At 40.0% G+C, this 16,498-nt stretch overlaps 1 protein-coding gene across 1 annotated transcript in view; it reads left to right on the plus strand.

Annotated features, from left to right (window-relative positions):
* The window catches only part of CLYBL (citramalyl-CoA lyase), a 362,922-nt gene extending 362,504 nt beyond the window's left edge, over positions 1 to 418 (plus strand). Inside the window, exon 9 of the mRNA XM_069064181.1 lies at positions 292 to 418. The gene's annotated coding sequence lies outside the window, so the exon portion shown is untranslated. The remainder of the gene's footprint in view (positions 1 to 291) is intronic.
* Positions 419 to 16,498: the final 16,080 nt, after the last annotated feature.

Below are 16,498 nucleotides of genomic sequence, written 5' to 3' on the forward strand. Positions count from 1 at the left end.
GTTTAACAGTTTGCCATTCAGGCTATTTCCCCCCCTGTAAATGTATGGTGGGGACAAGACTCTGTCTGCAATAAACTTGTACTCTGAGAAGACACAATACAGCTGAACTGGTGCATATGGTCTCCAGTCAGATTTGCATCACATTAGAGATACTGCTACAGGTCATATGGGCGGTGTGGTTAACGGGCTTAGTAAAGCTGTTTTGAAGAGGTTAACCCAGCTTGTAGTAAGGGTAAATAAACATAACAACCAGCCATTGTTCTCTATTCAGCATGTACTCTTATATTGAAGGCTAAAGGGTATTGAAGCCGCCGAGGATCAACTTGTGGTTGCCAGAGGACGCCAATGAAGTTTGAAACACCAACAATCAGAGATTTTGTTTCTGTTCCTCATTAAATCATGAGCTTTTGTGTCCAGACTCTGAACGACTGTTCTTTAAGAAATTAACAGAATGGGAAGTTTTAAACTCTGCACCAACCTTTTCATGACCTACACAGCAGCAATGCTGCTACACTTAGACAAACACCACGGGGAAGGCTGTTCTGTTTATTTAAATTTGTAAATAGAAAACAGTTGTTTTTTAGTTTCATTTTTCTCCAGACCACCCCCTCCTCCTCCCCCATGTCCCTTTTGCATATGTCCTATATGGCCCCTACGACATCTCCCAACCAGGGGCTGATCTTTCTTCCCTAGCTCTCGCTGTTGAATAACTATTTTAATAATTTTCACCTCAAATTGGTTTCTGATAGAAACAGAGGATGTGAATAAAAGTTGCAATATGAGCAGAAAGAAAAGCATCATGGATTGAAACTACACACTCGCACACCCACCCCACACCGCTCAAGACAAGGAAGGTGCAACCAGAAAGGACAGGGCGGTAGCAAACAGCTCCACTGGGAGCTCAGTTCCTAGCAAGCAGCTCCTGTTCCTGAAGCTGGGATAGAAAGAGAAAGCTTAGAGCAAGGAATGATCCAGCTCATTAAGAAGCTCTGGTCCTGACCTTTCCAAGGAGCAGGACCAGACCCTCATTTCACCCACTAGCCAACCTTGAAAGAGGTCAGTGCCACCCCTATCCCATTCTGCCCCTACTCCACCTTAAATTAAGGGTATGAATAAGAATCTTCTTAAACTGAGGGAATGATTTGCCTAAGTCAGGTGGATCATGAATTCCCATTTGTAGGGCTCAGGAGGGTGAAGAAATAGGAAGCAAAGACCCAGATACCTACTGAGATCCCCTCTGGAAAGGACCAAAGGAGGATCCAAGAAGCAACCAAAAGGTGTTTGATTTGAGGGGAACAGGTCTTGGAGAGGGAATAGGAACCTGACCCAAACACTCAACATGAGTGATGTACCTTGAGTCAGAAGAGCTGCCTCAGACATGTATTAACTGCATGGCTTTAGGCAAGTCATTTAAGCTCTCTTGGACTCCGTTTTTTCGTTTTGTAAAATGAAGGAGCTGGGTATGATGTTTTCTAAGCTTTCCTTCCAGCTCCAAATCTATGATTTTATTAAGTTTTGTGCCATCCACTGTGGAAAGGGCTAAAAATGTCTAAAAGGAAAAACGAGGTCTGGCTCTTAGCAAAACTGGGGGTAGTCTTGTGTGAGATTGAACTGGATTTGAAGATCTGAATTCTTTTTTTTTTCCTAACTACTTACTAGTTTTGTGACCTTGGGCAAGTCATATTACTTCCATGGGCCACATTCTCCTCAACTAACAATAATAATAATAATAGCAGCTAGCATTTATATATTGTTTGAAGGTTTACAAAGCACTTTACAAGTATCTCATTTGCTCTCTGGGAAGGAAATGCTGTTGTTATCCCCATTTACTGATAAGGAAACTGAGGAAGACAGATTAAATGACTTGCAGAGTTGCATGGCTGGTGTCTTAGATTGGATTTGCACTCAGCTCTTCCTGAGCTTTTCCATATCCACTGCCTTATCCACTGCCCCATCTAGCTTCCAGGAGATGAAAGTAAATTATGTCTATGGTCCCTTCCTGCTTTATATCCTACAAAAGATATGCCTTATGATGTTAGGATAGGCTCTACACACAAAAGTATTTCCAGAAAGAAGCCAGTGGCCTAACTAACATAGCTACCACCACTACCTTGGTCTACCCTTCATGGGTAGATAACAATCTCTCCTCTAAGCAGTGATGGCCCAAAGGAATGGGATGCCCTATGGATGGGTGGCACCCAACTATACAAGAGACTGAACTTTTGCTCAGGTGCCAAGGCACTTGAACTTTCAAGTGATCACTGCCAATCTCAGCTATGCTTTGATTTCCAATGATACTATTAGAACCTCTCTTTCATAAGTGCCATAAGTATATAGACATCTGAATAGACACACTTTTCATCAGAACCTCCTATAATGAGAGTGGAACTGATCAAGCACACCAGTAAAAGAGAAAAACATGGCTTCACAGTCTAGGATGATCACCTCCTTTTATCTTGAGTTGCATTTTCTTGAATGAATCAACAAGACATTAGGGTGATAGGGTGGAAAGGGCATTATATTTGGAGTCGGCCTTAGTTTGAATCTTTCCTCTACTAATTAATATGTGTGACCTTATGCAAGTCTACTTTATCTCTTTGGGTACTATTTCCCTCATCTGTAAGATGATGGAGGTCCCTTTTAGCTCTAAAACCTATGTTGTTGTGGCACTGAAATCTCCAGAAAGGGTTGGTATACACGTCTCACTCATATTTCAGTAGTCATTTTCTATACCACGGTATCAGGATGGGTGCCATCAGAGCCTTTTAGGATTGTGACCAGAAGATTTAACAAAATGCCCAAAATCTGGATAAAAGTACCAAATCTAAGACAAAGCCTTTCCTTGTATTCCAGGAAGAGAACTTAAGGGGGGGGGGGGAATTGTGTCCTTCCTGCACTGGTGCACCAATTTCCAGTATCTGGAGTCATGGGAAGACAAAAGACATCCATGGGGTTCCCTACCATCTTTCCACTCTTGACATTTTGTTGCCATCCTAGGTATAAGGGTGCATCCAGAAGAAGAAGGGGGGAGGGGAAACAGAAAAAAATGCATCTCTAATGTGCCTGACAGAAATTAATGCATTCTATGTGAAAATAAAGTCTTCACTCAACTCCTCGGAGCTAAATAAAGTATTCTAAGAGTAGGACCTTGAGGCTAATCTGATTAATTAAAGACTATACCTGCTTATGTTTTCTGTAGCTCATCATAACCCTCTTTTGCATATTACCCCCCTGTTATTAATTCTTGGGTGACTAAATTATGGGTAACACTATTAAAACATTATCAGAACTAATGAGAAACAATTACTTAGAAAATGAGCTGGGACAAGATTGAGTTGAGGACATTGGTGGTGATCACCATAGATTAGTTTAATAAATCATCAGGTGCGGTGCAAGGCGGACTGTATATATTCAAAGCCCTGTCACAGGAAAATGAAAATGAGATTTTTTTTTGCATAATTTTTTCATTAATCTCAATAGGACCCGTGTGGTGTAGATTGTTTTATTCCCCTAATACCTCGCCTGAGGGGGGGTTCCCAATAATGTCTTCATTGTTTTACTGAGGTCTTAATGACAATCTGTGACAACCTCATTTTATTGTATGGAGGATTATATCAATACAATCATGTATTATTGAAATGCTGTGAGAAAGGGTACTCTAGCATGTCCACTGCAGACTCAGAAGTTACAAAGTTCCTAGGGAATTGAAAGCATTCAAGTCAAACGCACTTCATATTCTCAAATGTTAAATATAAGGGCCAAGGAACGTTGTCTGTCCCTTCCTTGGGCTTTCTGGCAAAAAAAAAAAATCAAAAAAATTTTTTTAAAAGGTGTTCCTTCTAAATAAACAGTATTAAGATGCTCTTCCTCTAGGGTACTGAAGTGTACTCATTTCTGACTCTGATTTGCATTTGACAGTGACATTGTTCCATGATATATTTTGCTTCGTTAGAGAGAACAGATTGATGCTTTTAAAATGTATATGTGCTAAGGTATTATTATTAACACCCTATGAATTCTTATTAATTTTGTTGGGGAAATTGACCTTTGATGTTTTGGATATTGGGTTGTTGTTAGATTTGTTGGGGGGTTTTTTTAACGTGTCCATAAGAGGGGAAAATGAGTTTCATGTTTTTTTCATATTAAGGAAAATCTGCTTTTATAGGCTCAGTTTACCTTAGGATGCTTGAAATGTTTTCCATTTTTTATTCCTTTTCCCCCTAGTGCTAGGAAGGCAATTGATGAAACAAAACAGATTATAAGATTAACAGCAGGATTTTGTGCATATTAATGCTAGCAAGGGGCACCTAATGGGTTTGTAATTGCAGATCTTGTGCTCTGGATTGGGGACTATAGTCCTTCCACAGCAAAGACCCCCCTGTGAGGTTTTCACATTGGAACTTAGGGAAAAGTGAGGGGGAAAAAAGTAATTACCAGACCACAACATTTAAATGTTAAAGCCCTTATTCTTTCTTTCAGGATTGGGGGGGGGGGGGGGGTGTTAGAGGGAAGAATGTGGAAAAATGGAAAATAAATTACTTTCAAATAAGTAGGTTAGCACCTGAATGCTGGGGTGGTGTGGTTAGGTCCCTTATGTGTTTTTGTGGGGCTTTTTGTTGCTTGTTGTTCTTTTAATACTACTCAATAACTGCCAAGGCATTTCCTAACGAATCACCCACAATGATAGGTGATGAAATTAAAGTGATCGATCAGTGAGACGGGACGGAATCATCCAAACCTGACTTGTCTGGTTTTTGATTAAAAAAAAAAAATTATCAAATACGCAAGCCTGTAGTCTGCTGGAACACTTCGAGATATCTTTTGGAGATTTGGGCTCTTCCCCCAGATACTATGATATGCGCGTTTGTCGATTTCTTTCTCAAAAAAGTAGAGAGAGCGCGCAAAACTTTGTCCAGTGCAGCGTACCTTGAGTCCCCGACGTGCCTAGTCGAGTGCACTCTCTACTTGGCTGTGTGCTCCCCACGACTGGCGGGTGCACCGAAAGGCCTGCGCTGGGCTCGCGGGATCCCTGATGGTTACGCTGATCCTTCCGGGACGCACGTCTGGATCGCCCAGTTGTCCCTCCGCGGAGCTGCGGTGGAGGGAAGACCACCAGTTTGTAGGCAACTGCTTAGAAGCTTGCCCGCTTAGGCCCGGGCAGCGCGTATGCGTGACCCCATCTCAGGAAACTCGCGAGTGGGTCCGGGAATGTGGACAGTTAGCGTGACAAAGTCTTTAAATCCTACGCACCTCTCCATGCCCCGTTATACCCAATGCTAGCAGCCTCTTCTTGGAAAGCAACGAAATGTGTCATTCCTCCACCTTCTCGGAGGAAGAACTTTGAAGGGCCCTGGGTCACCCCTGTCTTAATACAGGGAATAGTTTTTCATGCCTCCGCCAGCCCGGCTCCCCCGGCCCACTAAGTCCTTGGAGTTTGACGGACTCCTGGGTGTATTTTAAGGAGAGACCTCAGGAAGAAAAGGAAACCAAATCCGCCACACTGGGTCTGGGTTCGATGTGTATGTGCGCCTGTGTGTGTGTGCTCGTCAGACGGGGACAAGAGCGCCTCTCGGCGTTGCCCACGTCGGGTCCCAAACCGTTCTCCCCAGTGTGCTGAGTGTTGGGCAGAATTCTCCTCTTGCATTTATTTAACAACTCCCCAGGCGGAATATGGGGTGAGAGAGGAGAAGGTAGGCCGGACGGCTCCAGAGGAGCAAGGCTGAGGACCCCCTGTTGCAGAAAGAACACGTTTATGGGCCCCTCACCGGAGCCCCGAGCCCCTCCAGGATGCTCGGGTTCTGGTCCCCAAACCCAGGCGTGCGCACAGCTGGTCCTCTTGAGGCTCGATGTGGCCCAGCAACAAGCACTCCCCCCCTCTTGGGACCCCAAACATCATGGGCCTGGGAACCCACCAGGACACGTGTGTGAGGCTGTGCGCACCCTCCTTTGAGCTTCTGGGTCCCCAGGCTCCCAACAGATATTAGTTTTTTGGTTTGTTTGTTTTTTCTTTCTCCTTGGGGAAAGGGATGTCTTTTTTGAGGGGAAGAGGGAGGAGAAACACCTGCTTCGCTCCACCCGGCCGCAGGAATTGGGTTCAGGAGGTAAGCCGGCACGAAATAGAGAGATATCGAGGCTACCGCGACCGCTGCCCGTTCCCTGGTTGGCTGCCCTGTGTCTGTCTGTCTGTCGCGCTGTCTGACTGTAATGGTGGCAGATCAAAGGCTGTCCCGTGTCCCCGCGGAGCCCGGGACAATCCCGCGCCTTTGTGCGCTGTTGCTAGGATCCCAGGAAACTAAAAGCAAGTGTCAGCAGCATGTTAATCAGACTCGTTACAGTGTAACAATAACGTCTCTCTCCGATCTCCCAGGCTCCCAATCACCCCTCAACGCACCCCGCACACATGGAGTGTCCGGACACCTGCGCGGGGGACCCTGGATGCCCCTGTTTGGAAAATACCGTGGCGAGCTGCTTTTACTTGACTACAGTTGACGTCCCCCTCACCACTCACGCCGACGGGTGCCCAGATTGCCCTTCTTTCTTTCATATACCCTTAAGTATTTTTCTCATTCTCTATCACCTTAACCCTAAACCTACTGGGTCATCTGAGTCTTAAGCCTGGCTGGCACCTTTTCCTAGTATTTCTCTCTCACTTTTCCAGCTAAGGAGTCGTCTGACTATTTCTAGAATCTTTTGGACCACGGTCTCTTGCTTTTTTTCCACAATTGTTTTTTCAGGTTTTCTCTTTAAAACCCACATTTGTTGGAACCAGACATCTGTATCATAGGTGAATTTGATTTTTGCCACACCTATTTACAAATGTAAATCCTTTTCTTGTTTGAAGCAAGCAGAAAAGAAGTAGTAGAAAGGATTTTTTTCCAAGTGAAGATTTCCTAGTTATTTCTGTGCCACCACCCAAACACACACACACACACACACACACACACACACACACACACTTTGCAGAAAGAATTGTTTTGTTCTAGTTGTCTTTTAAAATTAAAATTGGGCTGGTGTGAGATTTAAAGCCAAAAATTAGGGAAGATAAAAAGTAAAAAACATTTCAAATGCTAAAAGAAAAATTTTAGTTGTAAAATACAAGCAAAATACAAATCATCCTGTAGAAATGTGACAATGAGCAGTCTAGTAGATCCTGATATACTCCATCAGGAGTGCAAGTTAACAGCTAAATGTATTTGCAAAAATTAGACAGCATTGTCATTTTTTAAATATTCTGAATGCCATTCAAGTTCTTCATACAATTCCCACACACTTCTTTCCTTGAAGTTAGTAAAAGAATATCTAAGGGCTGGATTTTGCCATGCTTTAGGAAACTAAATGGGTTTGCCCCAGAGGTCTGATGAGTGTTAGATTCATTCTGGTCTTACCTATTCGCAAACAGATTTTCAAATTTGATGCTAAAACACTTGATTCTGGACCACACTTTTCTCTTAGCTGTGCATATAGGATTGGAATCACCTTCCCAGAGTTCAGAGCATAATATGGTGGCCAATTCAAATTGCTTTCAACAAGTACTCAGTGAAAGACAAGCTTCTGGGGATGGAGACTGCTAACCCCCACCCCCAAATGCAACCTTGCTTAAGAAACCAGTCCATCCATTGGGAGGACTGAATGAACAGCAATTTAGTGATGCACTCACCAATTAATTTTGTGAGCCTTTTGGGGCCCTCAGAATAGGTAGAAGATCTTGTTCTTCAATTCCACCTCTGACTTCTAACTTGGCTCAAGTGAAGTGCTATTATATATTAGGTGGTGGTGTTTGTTTCTACATTCCTTCATATGCATCTTTACCAGGAGGCTAAGTACATTAATATCCCAACAATATGACACTTTACCATTTGATGTATGCACATTAACACACAGTAAAACTATCATTTTCTGGAAAAAAAAATTTGCCTTTGTATCTCTAGCACATAGCAAAGTGTCTAGTACACAGTAAGTGCTTAAAAAATGCTTGTTGACTGAAAGATTAACTGAACTGACTGATGACATTATTAAATATAAGTTCCATTGGTCTACACCAGTAGTGTCAAACTCAAATAGAAACAGGTCACCAATCCATACATAAACACCTCTGCTGGCCACATATTGACTTAATTTTAAAATGCAATATTATCTAGGTTTTATTGTATTTTTATTTATTTTGTTAAATATTTCCCAATTACATTTTAATTTGGTTCAGGCCACTCGGGAGTGCTGTGGGCTGCATGCAGAGGTGAATCAAATGTTTGACACCTCTCATCTACACAATGTCAAATAACAAGATTTTTTTTTCATTCAATTGAATTCAATGTCATGTAAACTCAGCCATATAAACAAAACCAACAGAAAAGTGAACATAGTGTTTGGAAAAGTGTTTTAGGTGGGAACTACTTAATAAGGTTACACTTAATAAAACTTAGAGAATTATATTACTGTAAAATTAACTCAGTTCCTTTGAGCTTAACGGAACAAAGTAAAACAAAGTTAATGATTTGGCTGGATGCTTTCCTTCACATGTTTTGGGAGAAACATGCCACCCTCTCTGGCACAGAAAAGAGAAAAGCTTCCTTCTCTCTTGAATTATCCCCAGCTACCAGAAGCCTATTTAGCTCCCTCCAAAGGAGCTTTACAACACTTCTTCAAAGTTGGCATAACAAACCTCCTGCCAAGCAACATACCAATAGCCTCTATGCCAGTGGCAGGATTGGTATTCATGTGGAATTGCCAGAGATGCCTTGATCTAGTCCCCTTTCTGGACTGCATGATATTGTGAAACAAGCCCTGGACTTAGAATCAGAAGTTCAAGTCCCAGGATTTCTCCTGACTTGCTATATGGCTTTGGGAAAATTTCGTAGCCTCCCTGGGCTTCATTTTCCTCAGCTACAAAAGGAGGTGGTTTTCTTTACTTAGAGGATCTCATGAAAGTACCTTCCAGTGAAAATACTTTATGAATCTCACATAATAACTGAAAAAAATTCTCCCCAAACACCCCTCCAACCTATAAACCAAAGGCTGTCAAAATTCACCTTGGATCCATTTAAGATATAGGCATCATTTAATTGACAGTATGACAGATGCATTCCATTGTTTCACTGTAAACTGAACATCTGTAAATATTACTTCAATTTTCTTATTGTTTTCCATTATTTGATATTCAACAACCATTTATTAATTGGCAGTGGGACACTTAGAACATGGTCAGACTTGGAAGAAGCCAAGCCTTTTTCTTGACTTTTGTCCTGCCACTGGACTTCAATGTCTCAGAAAGAAAGAATGAGACTGATGACTTTGTGTAGCTTTGCCTTACTGAAATCCAATTCATGAGCAAGTCAAGACATCACCATTGATGTCACTGGTCCTCTTCGAAAACCGAGGACTAACAATGAATTGCCTACTGTGTGCAATATTCTGAGTAGATAGTAGGGGAGACACGAGGATAAGACACAATTCCTACCCTCAGTATCCTTAAAACTATTAAATCAGAGGTCTATTCTTACGGGTTAAAAAGTTAAGTCCCCCCCAACAGGCTTTTGATAAGAAATGAATTATTTTAGATATTGGCACCAGATGATATCCCTATACATACTGAGTACTTTTTAGTACTTTCCTGACTCCAGGTTCTCCTTGCCTTAATTTTCCTTGAACCACTGGAGTTTCTCGCATGCTCAAGGAATCTCCTAATTAAGAGACATGGGATGCAGTGTAACACTTGGATAGTATTTCTAATGTACTCACCACAGAGTAGTATATTTGTTGAATTAACATTATGAGAAAAAGTAAACAAACATACCATCATCAATCTTGAACTACCCTAAACTCAAATCTATAACCCTCTGTCATCTTTGTGATTCTGCATCTATATATGTTTGTATGCATTCCTATTTGTATACAGAATATGCATTTTTTAGACTAGACCTGTGAGTCATTGGTATAGGTAACTTCCAATAAGTTTTCTTGTTGGAAAATAAGTTGGAATCTTGGAAAACTAAGGAAACTATCTTCAACAAGGAAAATCCCTCAACCAGTGTAGATGGGTGCCTGCTTTGCAACTCATAGTCTTAGAGAGTTGACTCTAAACTTTGAGAGATTTGCCCAGTCACACAGTAGGAATCAGAGATAGGACTTGAACTCTGGTCTTCCTGATTCCAGAACCATCTTTCTATCCACTTAACCTTGCTGCCTCTCACAGGTTGTTGATGTTTTTCAGTTGTTTCAGTCATGTCAGATTCTTCATGACCCCATTTGAAGTTTTCTTGGCAAAGATATTGTAGTGGTTTGCCATTTTCTTCTCCAGCTCACTTTACAGATGAGGAAACTAAAGCAAAGAGGGTTAAGTGACTTACCCAGGGTCACACAGCTAGTAAGTGTCTGAGGCCAGATTTGAACTCAGAAAGATGTCTCACTCCACTCTATCCAGTGTGCAACCTACAGACTTATACATCAATCAACAAGCATTTATTAAGACTGTACTATGAGCCAGGTTCAAGATGCTAGGATACAAAGACAGTGACTTTGTAATGTGAAAATAATCACTGCTACCAAGAAGCCTACATTCTAATGGGGAAAACAAGATGTGTGTGGGTATATATGAGTGTATGTGTGTGTATATACATATATATACACATACACATACATATATGTGTGTATACACAAATATATATTCAAAGTAAAGAAAAGGTTATTTTGGGGGGCTAAAGAGAGAGCTGGGGAGATCAGGAAAGGCTTCATGTAGGAGGTGGTACTTGAGTTGACTTGAAGGAAGCCAGGGATTATAAAATTCAAAAGGGAGAAGGGAAGGACCCTCCTCTACCTTCTCCTCTTCCTCATCTCATGAGAGATAAGAGGGATAGCCGATGCAAAAGCATAGAGTCAGGAGACAGAATGTTTTGTATGAGAAAAATCCAGAAGACCCAATTTATTGGATCAGAGTTACTGAAAAGGGGCCATGTTTAGTAAGTCCTGAAAGGCAGGCTGGAATTAGGTTGTAGAGTTTAAATGTCAAGCAGAGGAATTTGTATTTGATGCCAGAAGTAATAGAAAGTCACTGAGGCCTTTCCTGCTGGGGAGTGACAGGGGCAGACCTGTGCTAACTGCATAGCCTTTGGGAAGGTATGTGGAATGTAGACCAGAAAAGAGAAGGATGCTAAAGGAATAGATCAAGAATCTCAAAGGAAATAATGAAAGAGAAGGGAAAATAAGGGGTCCTAGAAGTACCAGATCTCAAACTATACTGTATAAAACACCAATCATCTAAATGGTTTGGTACTGCTTGGGTCAGTTGGTACTGGTTAGAACAGACTAAAACCACAAAATATAGAAGCAAATGAAACTACAGTCTTGTTGCTTCATAAACCCAAACACTACGTTCTGTGGTAACAACTAGCTGTCTGACAAAAACTGCTGGGAAAACTGGACAGCAATCTGGAAGAAATTAGATTGAGACTACCACCTCATGCCATATACCATGATGAGGGCCAAAGGGATACATGACATAGATATAAAAGGTCACATCACAGACAAGTCGGAAGAAAGAAATTCCTTTCAAAGCTACAAATAAGAGAAGAGTTTATGACCACATAAGAGATAGCTAGGATCACAGAAGATTATATGGGCAATTTGATTATATAAAATGTAAAAAGTTATTGCACAGACAAATTCAATGCAGCCAACATTAGAAGAAAATATTTAACTGAGAATGTGAAGAAGGAGATCTTTACAGCAAGTTTCTCTGATAACAGTTCCATTTCTAAAATATATGAAAAACTTACTCAAATTTATAAGAATGAGAGGCATTCAGGGGGCGACCAGGGGGCTCATCAAGTAAGAGCACTGGCTCCAGTGTTGGGATGACCTGGATCGAATCCCGGGCTCAGATACTCAGGACCACACCCAGAAATAGCTGGCCGTGTAACCTTCAGCAAGTTACTTAACCCCAATTGCTTAAAAAAAAAAAAAGAATAAGAGGCATTCCCCAATAAATAAATGTTCAAAGGATATAAATAGGGTTTTCTCAAGGGAAGGAATATAAGCCATCTATAGCCATATAAAAAAATGCTCCAAAATCACTAATACTTAGAGAAACTACAGCAACTCTCAGGTTCTCTCACACTCATCAGACTGGCAAAGTTGAGAAAAAAAGAAAGTGACAAATATTGGAAGGGCTGCAGGAAAAGAGGCATATTAATATACTTCTGGTAAAGCTATAAATTGGTCCAGTAATTTTGGAAAGCAATTTGTATTTATGCCCAAAAAGTTACTAAATTTTGCATACTCTTTGATTCAACAATATCATTACTAGGAATATGCCCAAAAGAAATCAAACTGAAAGGAAAAGGAGTAACACATACAAAAATATTTATCACGACTCCTTTTTGTGGTGGCAAAGAATTGGAAACTAAAGGGGATAACAATCAATTAGGTAATGGCTGAACAAATTACTTAATATGAATGTAATGGAATACTATTGTGCTAAAAGAAAGAATGAAAGGGACAGTTTCAGAGAAACCTGGAAAGAATTGTATGAACTCAGGCAGAGTGAAGTGAACAAAATCAATAGAACAATTTATACAGTAAATTTTCTTTAAAATAACAACTTTGAAAGCTGGGAGGGGGGGGCAGAGTCAAGATGGTGGAGTAGAAATAGGACTTCCGTCAGGCTCCTGCTTCCACCTCCTCCAATTCATGTAAAAAGTGACTCTAGACAAACTTTGGAGCTACAGAACCCACAAAATGACAGAGAGAAGTTAACCTCCCGCTGAAGACAGTCCAGCAGACTGGCAGGAAGGGGCCAGCAAAGCACCCTGGGAGCAGAACCCAGCCCTTCGAGAGCCTGAGGTTTTAGCCTCAGGGCAGCCACAACCAGCCTCAGCTGGAGGGACTTCAGAAAGCCATCTGGTAGAAACCAGACATAGACCAACGTCTCACACCATACACAAACAAGTTCAAAATGGGTACATGATTTAAAGATAAAAGGTAAGATCATAAGCAAATTAAGGGAGCATAGAAAAAAATTACCTGTGATACCTATGAATAAAAGAAGAGTTCATGAACAAACAAGATTGTGGGAGATAAAACGGACAATTTTGATTACATTAAATTACAAAGTTTTCCACTCTCAACCCTGATAAAAAACGACCAAAGGAAAAAAAATTTTTTTTAATGACCAAAGAAACACAGCAGCTCTGCAATTATTAACTCTAAAAAAAAGCAAAAACCAGAGAGCTCACAAAGATTGTCAAAACCACAATTAACTCTAAAAATAAAATAAAACCAAATAGCTAATAATGGTTATAAGCAAAAGGCTTTCTTTTTTCCATTGGAGGAGAGAAACTAGACACATGTGTCTCCTCTAATAGGAGACCCGAGGTAGTGGAGGCAAATCTCAATACTTATACCAATGGCTATGCAGTGAGTGGTAGCCCGGATAATGAAGGCTACCTATTGCACAATGAGACAAGTTTTATTAGTAGCAGGACTTCATGACTAGAACATGAGTACTGCAGGTGCTCGTCCAAGCTCAGAGACTACTTGATGCTGGTGTGAAACAATTCTCAGATTTTGCTGTGACTGAGATCATCCAGAGAGTGAGCCACAAAGGACTGTTGTTATGCCAGGATTAGGACACAGCTTGCTTTCTGGGCCTCAGCTCTGGAAAACAGGGTATCTCCTAATAGTAAAAAGAGAAGACTAAAAAGAGAGCAGTGGTTTTGACATGAGATCCTGCCAACACAAACAAAAACACAACCAAAACTAGAAGGGAAGCAGGAAATGGGGAGGAGGGAATACTATTGTTCCATAAGAAGAGATGAGCATGCAGATTTCAGAAAAACCTGGAAAGACTTACATGAACTGAAGCTGAGTGAAGTGAGTAGAACCAGGAGAACATCATACATAGTAACAGCAACATTTGAGATGACTAACTTTGATAGACTTGTTCTTCTAAGCAATACAAGAATCTAACTCCAAGTTGTGGACTGATCCTACCTTTCTGGAGAGCAATCTGGAATTATGCCCAAAGGGCCATAAATACTTTCATACCCTTTGATCCAGCAATACCACTCCTAGGGTTATATCCCAAAGAGATCATAGAAATGGGAGAAAGACCCATATGTACAAAAATGTTTATAGCAGCTCTTTTTGTGGTAGCAAAGAATTGGAAATTAAGGGGGTGCCCATCAATTGGGGAATGGCTGAACAAGTTGTGGTATATGCATGTTATAGAATACTATAAGAAACGAGAAGCAGACGGTCTTCATATTTACCTGGAGAGGCTTAAAAGAACTGATGCTGAGTGAGAAGAGTAGAACCAAGAGAAATTTGTACACAATTACAGACACAACGTATGTGTGATGACCAGCTTTGATAGACTGGACTCTTCTCAGCAATGCAGAGATATAAGTCAATCCCAAAAGACTCATGATCGAGAGAAATATGTGCATCCAGAGAAAGAACTAGAAAGAACGAAGTTTATAACCAGGTGGAAGCAAAATACCTGATCTTTTTCCTTCTCTTATTTGGTTCTATGTCCTCTTTACCATTTTTCATTCCAGCTAGTACAATCTGTCCTTATAATCTGACTAATGTATAATGTGAAAGTATTTACAGAGCCTATACTTGACTATAAGTTGCCATGGTGGGGAGGGGAAGGAGGGGGACAAAATGTGAAACTCAAGGAATTGTGGAAATGAATCCTGTAAACTAAAAGGAAACAAACAAATTAATTTAAAAAATTTTAAAAAAAAGAGTCTAACTCCAAAAGACTCATGATGGAAAATGCTGTCCAATCCATGGAGTCTGAATGCAGATTGAAGCATACTCTTTGCTCTCTTTTGTCATTGTTGTTTCTTCTTTCTTGTGGTTTCTCCCATTGGTTCTAATTCTTATTTACAACATGAATAATGTGAAAATATGTTTAATATGAATATATGTAGAGCCTGTATCAGATTGCACATCATCTTGAGGAGGGAGGTGCGGAAGGAGGGGGAGAAGATTTAAAACTCAAAATCTTATGCAAGTGAATACTGAAAACTAAAAATAAATAAATAAATATATAAACAAATCACCTTCCCATTTATGTGTCCTTATTATCTGAGTCCATGAGATAGGGTAAAACTCACTGTAATCAGAAGACCAGGTGTCTCAGGTTCTACACCTACCTGGGCAAATCACATTAACTTCTCTATGCTCAAGTTTCCTGTCTGTTATTGTTCAGTGGTTCCTGTAAACTGGGGTTAATACCTACACTGCTTAGTCCACAGGGTTGTTTCGAGGAAAGGGATCTCAAAGTCTTACAGTGCTATATAAATGAATTACTATTATTAGGTTGTAATCAGCCCGAGGCCACTTCATAACACCTAATTTACTGTGGATATGACATTAGGAATTTATTAAGTCCTTTATAAGATGAAGAGACAGGATGCTTTACACATCTAATATAATACTTATGTATCAAAATGTCAGTTATGCTGCTAATTATTCAATAAGCAAAATATTACAAAAATATTTTTTTCTTTTCCTAATTGGTACACATTTGGTTGTGTTGCCTTGATGTAAAGGTAATTAATATTTTAGTTCTATCAAATAGGAATTTTTTCCATGGGAATATACAGGATGAGATATGGGTGATGAATTTTTTAAATTTAATTTCTATCCTAGTGATGGATAATTTAATGTGGAGAAGTTAGATTATTTGGGAGAATGTAAGATATCTGTGGAAATACACTTTAAAAATCCAATGCTTAGTATAATACCTAGCATATAATAGGTGCTTAATAAATGCTAATTGACTGAAAAGCTAAAATGTAGTAGTAATAAATAGAGTTTGGGGTTAAGAACTTTTTCTTTCTAATTTATTTTTAGTCTTAAGCTTTTTAGCTTGCTGTTATTCAGAAAACTGTCCGTGCATCCAAAAAAGAGAAAAATTTTATTTTGAAAGGTTTAATGAGTCTTTATTTGGTCATTTTAGAGAATGTGATGAGATATACATTTCTCATAAACATTTCAACTATGTGAAATTTCAAAATGGAAACTATTCCTGAAAATATTCAAGATAAAATACTTTCAAAATGGGTACCAAGTGAGCCAGTCACTAATTATACATGCACTTAGCTGGAAAGAGACACATTTAAAAGGTAGGTAGTTCAAAAGGCACCAAATGGTCTTTTTTCCTCACTCCTCAAAGTACATGGGCATTAGATCAGTCTTTAGAAAAGATAGCTTCTTTCACACAGGCCTCACTGCAACATTAATAAGGTCAGTGATGATTTGGGGTCCAGCGCCTTCATTTTAAAACTTTACCTTTCTTCATTCTTTTCTTTCCATGAAACAAAGAAAGAAAAGTCCCTTTAAGGATTTTTATGTAATCTCCATAGCATTCTGATTTGCTGACCCTTAGGACATGGTATAAAACCTTTCTCTTAAATCTAACATTCCCCATTGGGCAGTATTCTGACTTCTCGTTTTTTATGGGGAATTTAAACTGCTGGATTTAATTTAATTA

Source organism: Petaurus breviceps, unplaced genomic scaffold (genome assembly GCF_028583685.1).
Source record: "Petaurus breviceps papuanus isolate PSGF00001 unplaced genomic scaffold, PetGlider_PUasm1.0 90625, whole genome shotgun sequence".
In the NCBI taxonomy this organism is placed as follows: domain Eukaryota; kingdom Metazoa; phylum Chordata; class Mammalia; order Diprotodontia; family Petauridae; genus Petaurus; species Petaurus breviceps.